Source organism: Apodemus sylvaticus, chromosome 16 (genome assembly GCF_947179515.1).
Source record: "Apodemus sylvaticus chromosome 16, mApoSyl1.1, whole genome shotgun sequence".
Classification (NCBI taxonomy): Eukaryota; Metazoa; Chordata; class Mammalia; order Rodentia; family Muridae; genus Apodemus; species Apodemus sylvaticus.
Genome location: NC_067487.1, coordinates 42056293 through 42069935, shown reverse-complemented (window position 1 = coordinate 42069935; position 13643 = coordinate 42056293). Strand labels below are relative to the sequence as shown.

Sequence of the window (13643 nt, the reverse complement as noted above, 5' to 3'; positions counted from 1 at the left end):
TGAGTAAGCACGTGACCTTCCTTGAGAGTGACCATCTGGAGGGGCCATGAAATCCCTGGCTATCTCCTCCTATATCTGAAGAGATGTATCTCCTCCATATGTTCATCTTCATGCTTCATCCTTCATAATAAATACTTCAAAATGAGCAAAGTGGTTTTTTTTTCTGAATTCTCTGTGTCATCTAGGCCTTTAGTCCAGTCCAAGTCCAGAAATTATTGATATCTGAAGTCAAGAGTGATTTTGGGAACTGACCTGTGATTCTATGGGATTTAGGGTTTCTCCAAGTAGCTAGTATAAATGAACATACATTCTTGCCATACATTATTGTTCAGCTGTTGACCTTAGGACATATGCTTTTGAGGATTTCATTTCTATGTTCTATAGATTTTCAAGTTTCACTGGAAAATTAGTAATGCTAGTAATAAATTTCGCTGCTTTATCAGAAGGATACAACTCCAAAATTTCTTTGCTACTGAACTCATGTAAACAGTGACTCTAGAATATGGAATAAATCACCCCACATTTCTAAGAGGATGTGTGTCAAAGCATAGTAGTTGCTTCTGTATCTGAACTCTCAATAGATGTTTACCAAGAGTTGGGAAAAAAATTGATTCTTATATAATCAACGGAAGTTCAAACAAGATCAGGGACACTTCGAGCTCAAAGAATTATTATGAGAACAAGCCAAGTATCCTCAACAGTTCCCAGATGTCTTTGTGTGCTGCAGAGAAAGCAATAGGATACAGACATGAAAACCTCTTTTTAAAAATAAACACTCAATAAAATAAAAGAAAATAAAATAAATACTCTACATAATGTCTTCAAGAAACAACCATCTCATGATGTATCGGACCTATGTGGAAACCACTATGAACATGATGCTTGTGACTGAGGGTGTCTGGGTTTTCCACCCCGGTATGCAGCGTGAGCGGTGCTACTGAATGAGCACACACCAAACAAGTACAGTAGTAAATAGAGTGAAGGAATACAGCAGTCAACATTCATTAGACTCACAAGTAGAAAAGGATGTCACTTTGCATTTATCATCATTAACGTAAGAGATGAGCTAATGTTTTTGTTTCCATGTTTAGAGGAAAGTTCACTTTTTTGCAGAAAATCTAGCCAAATAGGTTTTGTTTGGGGTTTGGGTTTGTTTGCTTGTTTTTCTTTTCTGTGGAATTTTGACCCTCAACAGATATTTGGCAATACCCAAGACCACAAATTTCATCACAGTTGTACTGGTTGGAAGGGTCTAATTGACATCCTCTCTGTAGAGCACAGACATGTTTCTAAACACCCCTAAACACAAAGACTATCCTCAAAAAAAAAAAAGAGAGAGAGAGAGAAATTAAAAAAGGAAGCAAAGAAGGAAGGAATGAAGGAAGAAAGGAAGAAAGAAAGAAAGAAAGAAAGAAAGAAAGAAAGAAAGAAAGAAAGAAAGAAAGAAAGCTAGTTTTATTGAACACTGCAGAGAGCCTGAGAAAGCTCTTCTAAATTAATCCATAGGAATATTTCACCTCTCTCTTTGTTTCCATCTCTCCAAGAACTGGCTCATTTGTGAGTCAATTGCAAGGAAAGTGTATTATCTCTTTCTATCTAAATTGTGGAACAGAAAACCAGGTCTGAGAATCAGAGCAGAGGATAGCACAAACAAACGTCATACCCATGGAAAGAAATCTATTTCAGGGGAAGTTCAGTACTGAGTGTGATGAGATCCTGACGCATCCTGGGCATCCACTCACTGTCCTTGCGCTCCTTGTGCACTGTGTCTCATGAACCAGAGCAAGCTTTATGTATATCACTGTTCAAACCCTGGGTGTCCTCTACCACACTTCAGAAAAACGGAAGTGTGAAAAACAGACTCTTCTTTGTCATGAGCTGATGTGATCTGACCCCTGATTGCTTCTCTGTCTCAAGGTCTGACCAGTCTTTCTCATTCTTCCTACATGATAGCCATCTTATCTTTATCTTCCTACAAACACAGGTTTTGTAGTCAGTGGCTTCCTATGTCTGAATCATTCTCCTGAAAGTATTCTTGTGGTTCTCTGCTTATGATGTATTGATGGTGATGATGATGATGATGATGATGATGATGATGATGATGATGATGATGATGGAGTCTGTTCCAATGTCATTCATGCCTGTAACAGAGCAGCGTTTGATAACTGATATTCATTTACTGTTCCATTTCCTTTCAGGAACTTTGTATCACTTGATGTTTTTGTAATGATTTGCTTGTTTATTGTCTATTTTGCCCCACCATCATGTCCTCAGATGAGTGGGACATTTGTTTAACTCTTCTTTATCTTCAGCACTTAGGATCGTGCCCATGAAATGCTAATTGCTTCATAAATAGTTGTTAAAGTGATCAATATGTGAATGAATCGGCCTTTAAGACAGCTAAATTACTAAAATAGTCTCATGCCTTGACATTCTCACTGCATGCTGATTTTTGGCCAAATAGAGGAAGAAATTGATTCTAGCTTTGGAGATTTAAGCTTCTATCTAGAAAGACAGTAAGAATCTATGTGGGAAAAAGTTTAAGCACTTCAGCAAAGCTACTGAAGTCTATAGCATGTTAGTATGTGCAGGACCCTCATCTCACAGCTATGCTGCTTGGCAAGCCAAGGTCACTTCATTGACATTCTACTAAACAAACTAAAAACACATGCAAATCAATAAGGGAATACAACAGACAAGATGAAAGGAAGAGATTGCAGGAGACACTCTACAACATAAAGACTCTGATACTAGATTTTGGGTTATTTGGATCTGTATTTAAATCTTGCCTGTCTTATAACTCTCAAAGCAGAGCCTGGGTGTGATTTGTGTACTAGAAGATGCTAATGAAGAAGCAAAGAAATAAGAAAAGGAGAAAGCAAACCAATGGTTTTATAAGCAAACTTCCAGACTCTGCTTATCTTTTCCCATCCTCAGTACCCAGCTCTGTAGTGTGAACTACTTCAATCAAGAGAGATATGGCTGCCAAATCAAACCTTCTAAAGGTTGGAAAACTGCCGTCTTAGTTTTCTTCTTATGTGTATTGATACATAGTCCTTGTGCCATGAGTTTTACACAGTAATCCTTGTAACTTCTTAGCACCTGAAGTGTGTGGTGTCTAGGTAGAGTAGCTGCTTTTCTAAACTAGAAGAAACTAAATGTAGTAGAGACAAAAGAGAGTGAGTCTAGAGTGAGTCTACATATGTAATACTATAACTCTAATATCAACTGTTACTCTAGATTTATATATATATATAAATATATATATATAGCCAATCAAAATCTAGAGTGTATATATATATATATATATATATATATACTAAAACCATAAATTTGGTGAGTGAATGTGAACTCATAGGTGATAATCTATATAATTCTTGGAAGGAATATAGGATATAAGAAGAAAGAGTTTAAAAATTCTATAGCAAATTTGTATAGTAATTTGTATAGTAATATTATATGGAAACATTTGTAGAGCAATAATTGTAGAGCAATAATTGTATAGTAACAGTTAAGAATTATATGGTAATTTTATAGTAAGAAAGGATTAAGTATTAATATACATGAGAAGGAAACCTCAGGTGTAAGTTTTCCTGGGCCTGACAAACTTTGGTTAAAATATGGTGGTCTGAATGCATACCCTAATGATCTTTTGGTCAGAAACATGAAGCTAACGAGGCAATATGAGAGGCAATTAAAACTGCAAGAAGTGGGCTATGATACAGGGAGATGTCTCAGTGAAAAAAGCATTTGGAGAAGCACAAAGACCTGAATTTGAATCCCCAGAAACCAAATTAAGCCACACTCAGTAGCACACATCTATAATCCCAGAGTGTTGCAATGAGACAGGTCACAGACAAGATAATGCTCAGAAGCTCCAGCCCATCTAGTCAATTGTATTCAGTACACACACACACACACACACACACACACACACACACAAACATCAAAAGAGAAAAGAAGCAAGATCTAGTGGCAAGATTTGTAGTCACTGGGAAAACTGCCCTTTTAAAAGGTTAATGTATCCCTGCTAGGACTCCTGAGCTCTCACAAGCAAGCTGTAAAGCAAGCCTAGTGCATGATGCATTTTCAGGAATCCTATAAAGACGTGATCTCTTCCTGTACCACATTTTTCATCATCCATCATGGGGTCCCTGTTAAAGATGGAATTTAATTGTGTGGACTTTCAACCCTCAAAACTTTGAATAGTTTCTGTGATGGTTTGTGTATGTTTGGACCAGGGAGTGGCACTATTTGGAGGTGTGGCCTTGTTGGAGTAAGTGTATCGCTGTGGTCATAGGCTTTAAAGGCCCTATTCCTAACTGCCTGGAAGCCAATCTTCCACTAGCAGCCTTCAGAGGAGGAGCTAGAACTCTCAGCTCCTCCTGCACCTCCTGCCTGGATGCTGCTGGCTCTTGCCTTAATGGGCTAAATCTCTGATCCTGTAAGCCAGCCCCAATTAAAGATGTCCTTATAAGAGTTGCCCTGGTCATGGTGTCTGTTCACAGCAGGAAAACTGTTACTAAGACAGTCTCTTTCCCTCCATTCCTCATTTCCTCCTCTTCCTCCCTTTTTTCCTCCTCCTCCTCCTTCTCTCTCTCTCTGACTCTCTCTCTCTCTTGCTCTCCATCTCTGTCTTTCCCTTTCCCCTTTGCATCTCCTCTGTTTCTGTTTCTCTCTCTTTCTCTCTGTGTGTCTCTCTGTCTCTCTTTCTGTCTCTCTTTCTGTCTCTTTCACCACATACAATATGCATGTAGATGTGTTTGGATGGGTAAGCATATGGGTGTGAAGCCAGACGTCAATCTCGGGTACAGTAGGGTGTGGTCACTACTCTTTTTTTTTTTTCTTTTGAGAAGGGATCTCTGTGACTAGTAAGGAACTCACTAAGTAGGCTTAGATGGTTCATAGAGCCTCAGAGAACTACAGGTCTCTCTTCCCAGCACTAGGAAGACAGGTGCATGCCAGTACACATAGACTTCTTTTTCTGTGTGTAAGGATCAGACCCTGTTCCTCCTGCTTCCAAGGGGACCACTTTAAAGACTGAACTATCTTTCCACCTCCTCTTTTCTTTATCGGGTTATCTGGCTTCAGGTGCTTTGATACCATAATAAGAAGTTGAGGGATACACAGAAACATGTGGGTCACTGACTAAAATTGGAGAAATAAAGAAGAAAATGCCCCAGGCTGCAAATGAAGTGAGATTGGACAGCTGTAGTCTTTGTGGGACAGTGATTATTTCTGGTGCAATAGAAGTGAAGGAAGAAAGAAAAGACTTTCATCCGGTCCCTGCCCCGAGTAAATAAAATGCAATGAATCCATAGGTACTTTAGCACTTCATTATTTTTAAGGGCACACCAAGCAACTGTCTCAAAGATATGCCTAGAGAAAACTCTGGGCTTTGATTTTTCTTTTCCAGTATAGACATGACAAGCGGGGGGGTTGGGGGGGGGGACACAAACAAATAAACCAACAAAATTGTGAACTGATCTTTACTCTGTAAATATATACCTATATAGGTATTCATTTCCCAGAATTCAGATCTCTCTGAGTAAGTTAGCTGTTTCCACGATAGTGCTGCAGATACTTGATCACAATATATTAACAGCATGTGAGGGGTCAAACCTACTCCACCTTAGGACTGCCTCCATTTTGCCTAAAGCACTATACAGATTCAATGCAATACCCATCAAAATCCCAACTCAATTCTTCACAGAGCTAGAAAGAGCAATTATCAAATTCATCTGGAACAACAAAAAACCCAGGATAGCTAAAACTATTCTCAGCAACAAAAGGAAATCTGGGGGAATCAGTATCCCTGACCTCAAGCAATACTACAGAGCAATAGTGTTAAAAACTGCATGGTATTGGTACAGTGACAGACAGGAGGATCAATGGAACAGGATTGAAGATCCAGAAATGAACCCACACACCTATGGCCACTTGATCCTCGACAAAGAGGCTGAAAACATCCAATGGAAAAAAGATAGCCTTTTCAACAAATGGTGCTGGTTCAACTGGAGGTCAGCATGCAGAAGAATGCGAATTGATCCATCCTTGTCTCCTTGTACTAAGCTCAAATCCAAATGGATCAAGGACCTCCACATAAAGCCAGACACTCTGAAGCTAATAGAAAAAAAACTGGGGAAGACCCTTGAGGACATCGGTACAGGGAGAAAGTTTCTGAACAGAACACCAATAGCGTATGCTCTAAGAGCAAGAATTGACAAATGGGACCTCATAAAATTACAAAGTTTCTGTAAGGCAAAGGACACCATCAAGAGGACAAATCGGCAACCAACAAATTGGGAAAAGATCTTCACCAATCCTACATCAGATAGAGGGCTAATATCCAATATATATAAAGAACTCAAGAAGTTAGACTCCAGAAAACCAAACAACCCTATTAAAAAATGGGGTACAGAGTTAAACAAAGAATTCTCACCTGAAGAACTTCGGATGGCGGAGAAGCATCTTAAAAAATGCTCAACTTCATTAGTCATTAGGGAAATGCAAATCAAAACAACCCTAAGATTTCATCTTACACCAGTCAGAATGGCTAAGATTAAAAATTCAGGAGACAGCAGGTGTTGGAGAGGGTGTGGAGAAAGAGGAACACTCCTCCACTGCTGGTGGGGTTGCAAATTGGTACAACCACTCTGGAAATCAGTCTGGCGGTTCCTCCGAAAACTGGGCACCTTACTTCCAGAAGATCCTGCTATACCACTCCTGGGCATATACCCAGAAGACTCCCCACCATGTAATAAGGATACATGTTCTACTATGTTCATAGCAGCCCTATTTGTAATTGCCAGATGCTGGAAAGAACCCAGGTATCCCTCAACAGAAGAGTGGATGCAAAAAATGTGGTATATCTACACAATGGAGTACTATTCAGCCATTAGAAACAATGAATTCATGAAATTCTTAGGCAAATGGATGGAGCTAGAGAATATCATACTAAGTGAGGTAACCCAGACTCAAAAGGTGAATCATGGTATGCACTCACTAATAAGTGGATATTAACCTAGAAAACTGGAATACCCAAAACATAATCCACACATCAAATGAGGTACAAGAAGAAAGGAGGAGTGGCCCCTGGTTCTGGAAAGACTCAGTGAAACAGTATTCAGCAAAACCAGAACGGGGAAGTGGGAAGGGGTGGGTGGGAGGACAGGGGAAGAGAAGGGGGCTTGCGGGACTTTCGGGGAGTGGGGGGGCTAGAAAAGGGGAAATCATTTGAAATGTAAATAAATTATATCGAATAATAAAAAAAAATGAAAAAAAAAAAAAAAAAAAAGAAAACGAACATGAGAACTGGACCTGCAGCAGAACCCAAGCTGTACCTAAGTACCAGGAAAGACCCCGCGGCTTGTGCTTGACCCATATCCCAGAGTTATTCCCAAGCTATATCCAGCAACAATCGATTAAAATTAGCCTTATTATTTCAAGTGTACTGTAAGACTGTTTGTAATTGTTCATGGTTGTGCTTCAGAACACCCACCTGTCAGCTTACAAAAATCGTTCAATTAGATGCTTGCCAGGCTGGAAATCCCCTTGCTTGCTTGCCGTGTTATATAAAATCTTGGTTCTCTGAGGGCTCCGGGCTTCACCCTCCCATCCTGCTGCATCAGAGGTGAAGGTGTGGCCCAAGTAGAGCTTGAATAAAGACCCTAGTGCGATTGCATCAGAATCGGCTCTTTGTTGGTCTGCTGAGGTTCATAAAATGGGCACAAAACATGTAGTAACAAACATTATTTTCCAAAAGTCACTGAGTTCATCTGATCTAAGCTAAGCTTACCTGAGCGATTTTTAAAGCATGCTGCGGGTATTGCATTGTGTTTTTCGGTGAATGTCTGTCGGTCAGAAGCACCGCTCTCCGTTTTTATGTCTCTCCTTTTTAGAACAGCAAGTTGTCCAAGAAGTATATTCTCATTGTCAAAAGTTCAGGAAACCAAGTAGGATCCCAGGGCACCATTTTACACTTATTAGTGAGCATGGTACACTATTATTTCTTGATGGTCAGCTGCATGGCTAGGATCATATTCAAAACTTGGCCCCTTTGTATATGATGAGTGCATATTTATGTTATGCTGAGCTTGGAAGAAAGGCTAAAATAAATAACTAAAATCAAATAAAGAAGTCTATCTTTATCTAAATTGAAAGCTTGAAAATTCTACTTCAATATGATTACCAAAAATACGGAGCAGGATTTTTTTTTTTCCTGTGCAATTACATTAGTGCAGAGAAGGCCTGTGATTGAACAAGGGAAAAGGGGCGGAGCTAAGAGTTGTAGAGAGAAGGAGCATCTGAGAGGGGAGGAGAACCTTGACCATGGATGTGAACCCGAGTGGCAATGACCAGCCACAATTAGCTAAGTTTTCACGAGGTTAGAAACGTTGAGATAAAGCTTTCATCATTATCAGTGGACTCTAAAATTATTTTACTGACATCTTGTAAATTGTGATATTATTTATACATAAATCTGGTTGGTTAATTAAGCCTTAAGAGTCTAAATTCTACCGGGTAAATTAGGTGTTGAGGTGGCAGATCAAGTTGTGTGTGTGTGTGTGTGTGTGTGTGTGTGTATGTGGTGTTGGGTGGGAGCGAGAGGTATTCGGGACCCCAGCTGGAGAGATGGTCTGACAAGGACTAGAAAGTTGGCAGGCCATCAGGACCACCAGAGAGATGGCCCAGTGGGGACAGGAGATCTGGCGGGTCGTTTTATTTTTAATATTTCCCACAACAAAAACACTTTCTTAATTTGAAAGACTAGATTAGCTTGGATACTGAAAGAGAAAAATAACCATTTGCCAGCAGGTTTCTTGCCAACGTCACCCTACAAAAACAAAACAAAACAAAAACAAAAAACAAAAAACAAAACAAAACAAAAAAACACCTGTGTATACACATATGTGCACTCATAGCAACTCAGGTGGACTTTAATGTTTATGCACATATGAGTGGTTTGGGCTGCATCAGTGTAGCAGTACCATATGTGTGTAGTGACGGAGAAAGAAGGGGCGCTAAGTCCCCTGGAACCGGAGTTCCAGATGGCTGTAAGCCGCTTTGTGGGTGCTGCGAGCCACAAGAACAGCAAACGCTCTGCTCTTCACTGCTGAGCCGTCTCTCCAGCCTCAGGTGTACTTTTATTCAAAGGTACTTTACTAACACTCAAACGAATAATTATTTTAGAGGTGAATCACGAAATGTTAAGATAAAAATATTTGTACTTCTAGCAAGATTTTACTCACAACAAGTAACGGGTACTTAATGGTGTGTCAGCTAGAATAGTGTCAATTATGAAGGGATCAGATTTCAGAAGACTCACTTAGCATGGCTTCTGGCATAATTCTGAAAACTTCAATAATGGAAATGACTCAGTTAACCTGCTGACAAGACAGGGAAAATTTTAGAAAACGTCTTTGTAACATCAGTGTGAAGAGAGGCATTGTTATAAAACGATGTCAACCATCTGCCTTCTTTGAAGCTCAACGAAAATGTATTAGATGTTTTAAGGAAAAATTACAGTTCTTTTTCTTTTATTCCTAAGGGTTCCCTCTTTGTTGTCTGTGATTGGTTTGATGCCAGAAGTATCATCTTACAGAGGCACAGATATAGGGTTCTTTGGGCACACATCTAAAATCTCAGCATCCTATGGGACTGCTCCCATGTGTAGTCTGAGAGGAATGGCTGACTCAGCAAAAAGTGATAGTGACAATCAAAGTCAGGTACTGAGTTCAAGGGCAAGTTAATCCTCATTGGGGCCAATTATACTTCCTACCGAATCCTCAGTAGACATGGTGAAACTTTTGACACCAGTCTAAAAATAATCATTACTGAGAAATGACTTAGAACACATGATCACCTGCACGTGAGAGCAAAAAGACTTATGCCCTAAAAGAGCAGCCTCCTTCCTTACTTTGGAAATGTGATTTTTTAAAATGTAAACTAAGATAATATGGAAAATAATGTGTGAAAATGAACAATGAAAATTACTAATTTTAATGGAGAAATAACCTAAAACTGTAGCTGAACCGAAAACTATAATGGCAAATAAAAAATCAAGAGACTCACAATGTGAGAACCTAAATCATTTATATAATTTAAGATAGTAAAATAAAGCCTCATGCAAGGGAGATACATCTGTGAAAAGGCAAATACACTAAAAATATATAGAATAATATACAATAACTTTAAGATGCAGTTACCCTGGAGACAGTGAGAACGGGCATCAGTTGCTAAGGAAAGGTTGCATTTTTTTTATCACTGAAGGAGGATTTGTATTTGCAAGTTCAATTCTACTATTTGCAGTAGAATTTTATAAGTCAAGCATTTAATAATAATTTTACTAATAAAAAAACTAGGATATAGTGCTGATTAATCATTAAGAGTGACAAGTTTTGGTTACCTCTCTAAAATTAACATGAAAACACAATATTGGGTTCTTTTAATCGATTTTTTTTTCTGTTTTGTTTTGTTTTTTAAATCACAATCAAAATGGCACTAGAAGCAGGGGCCGGGGCCAAGGACAGCTGATACAATAAATTATGCAAGGACTAAAAAATGAGAAAATGTGCATAGCATCTCAATGTAGTCAAATTATATCTGGCATTTAGATGAATTTACTGGGCAAACCCTGACCATCAGACACTCTGCCTGCACTCAGATAACATGTGCTGAGTGGACACCATGCAGGAATGGTAAGTTATCACACAACTCCAGGGAAAACTAGACTCTTAGAAAAATCCCAACGAGAGGCAGAGGGTCCTTTGAAGGGTATATGGGATCTATCGTTGAGAGCTTATCAGTCAGAAAACTTAAGAATGGCCCTCTTGAGAGGAAAGTGAGAAAACAGCTCTATGTAGGACACAGAGGGTAATGAGGAGTTTCCTGGGGGAGAATAAAGTACAGCCAAAGACTTTGTGTCCAGCCTGTACAAAGAGGGGCTGTAGTAGGTTAGAGAGAAGAGAGGAAGGGAAAAAGGAGTGACTAGGTTCTGCCTTTTGTTCACTGTGGCCTTATCTCTCAGTCACTCTTCTCTGCAAATCATCCTTTCCTAATTTATTCTTCTCTACTCCTGGAATAACTACTTCATTAAAAGAAAACAAACAAACCAAAAAAAAAAAATAGGTTTGCAGTATACAGAAGTGCGAGTTCCACAGCCATTAGAAAACCTTAATTATCATTCATGTTTGAAATGTATTCAGTATATGGGAATATGTCTCCACATATTATATACATAAGATAGTATGTATTCACTGGAATTCAAAGGCAGTGCAATAATACTGTTGGTTTTTAAATCCTATTTTGAATTCTGTTATGTTTTGGTGGATGGAGACTGAAAGGAACTGGAAAATTGTTCCCTGCTAACAGGAAAAGATAAGACAGATGGCACTGTATTTTGTGTCTTTTTCCTATTGAAAGCATATTATTAACTATCATTTAAGTCTTATTTGTCCAAGTGTAGGACAATTGATTATTTTAATAGTTAAGAAAGAGTTGTCACTTTCAAATTTTCTTAAGCTGAGGGTCTTAATCACTTCCTACAGGAACAAAATTGCACCAATTTTCACTGTTCAGCACGTGATACTATAACAATCTAACATTAAATATTTCTTAAGTGAGGAAATGGCTATATGGGGGAAATCTAAGAATAAGTACTTCATTATGTATTTTCAAAAGAAATAACAGTTATCTTGGTTCTATTCTTTAAAATCCATAGCTGTCTCATTTTCTTTAGTTCACTGTTCAAATACGAGTTCTATAATTTTATGAAAATAACTAGGATGTTACATTGGCTGCATAGTGGGATAGATTAAACTGAGCATCATAAAGCCTTCTATTAGTTTTCATTAAAACTGTGTGTATTTTGTTTTTATCAGCCCATCTTACTTATATTGACCAGATGAAATAGGAAGTGTTTAAAAGCTTGTATTAAAATAAGGAGCTTTGACTGCAGTTATCATATTTAGGAGCTGTGTTATATTGGGTCTAAAATCATTGATCTATAAAACTTGAAAAAAACAGTAGTTACAAGATTTAGTTTAAAGTGCAAAATACAAAGAAGCACCTTTAAATGTTGTTAACAGAAACCAGCTCTTACTGCTCATACATTTAATAGATATCTGTATCAACACTCCATGAAGTCTCCAGAAACACAGGAAGAGAAAAAACTGATTGCGACCTCAGTTATTGGTAAATGTTATAGAAGGATTTGAGTAGTATAAGCTGGCTTGAATATACATATATTTCAATATCTTTTCTGATAAACCTTTGGACACTTCATATGTCCCTAAAAAGCAAATGTATCTTGAAAATACATTTTTCAGAAATATGTGTGGACATTGATTGATTGTGGATTGATGATTGGATTGATGTCTACAACTAAAGTCAGTTCAGAAAGATACATCTTTCATGGGCCTGAAAGCTATCTTACAGAAAAGCCCTATACTCAGGAAAGATCTTGAAGTTTTTGATATTAGAAAATGATTCATGGATATAAATACATGAAATCAACTCTCTTAAATTAAAAAATAATAAAAGATGGACTGATGGACTGTGTATAAATATTATAACTGAACAAGGTGTACATAGGGAAGATACCAAAATTTCTAAATAATAATTACTGCATTTCAGATAAGTACAGAATCAGACAAAATGAGACCTCAGCTACAGTCTGGCAGAAAACAAATCAGCCTCAAGATCAGAGGAAAATAATCATAATGAAGAGGACTATAATGGAATATTAAAAGCAAATATGTATCACTAAAATGATTTAGTCAGTGAATATTTCTAAAGATGAAAACTACTATGACACATTTAATTTGTCTTTTAAATTCAGTTGTTTCTTCATACCTGGCAATAAGAACATTTTTTTTTTTTTGGTCTGTGATCTTGAAGGTGCCTTTTGTCCATCTGTCCTCCTGTCCATCTGTCTCTTACTCAGTGGGGAAGGAGTATGACCTGGAACAGAGGTGGCCTCAATCAGTTTCTACATGCCTTGTAGCTATGCCAAAATCCTTAAAAGATTAGAAATTTAATATTCACAGTCAAATACAATTTCCATAATATATAAGCTGAGATTTTTAGAACTGTGGGTTTCTAAAACCCTAAGAAACTATGACATTCTTGCAAGACGAAATCAGATTTCTATGGAGATGTGCAGTCTCATCTCTAGCATGAAAGCTTTGTCATAGTCTATTCATTCTGCCCTGATGTCTTGAATCAGACCGAGACTCTAAAATGTAGTTTTTCTTTGCATTTTACAATATTTAGAGACTATTTGCCTTAACCTTTTGCGACATGATAACACGAACGTCTTACATAAATATAATCTATTTTTATAAATGATACCATGCCTTTATTATGAGAAAAATCAGTTCTATAAATAAATGTGATGAAATTGAATTCACAAACTTGAACACTTACCATAAACTTTTTCATCGTACTATTTACTAGAGAAAAAGAAACAAGATTATTGTCTATGTCAGAGAATTCCAAGCTGTACTTTCTAATCCCTAATGTATATGTGGATATATACCTACACATCATTTTAACTGCTTGAGTAGAAGTGACAAGGTAGTGTAGGAAAGAAAGGGGAGAGGGGAGAAAATTCAATCTGCATAAATTAACTCCTTAGGACA

General features: G+C 37.8%; 1 pseudogene; it reads right to left on the bottom strand.

The window, feature by feature from the left end:
* The window catches only part of LOC127666652 (Y-box-binding protein 1-like), a 56862-nt pseudogene extending 43419 nt beyond the window's left edge, over positions 1 to 13443 (bottom strand).
* Between the last annotated feature and the right edge of the window lie 200 nt (positions 13444 to 13643).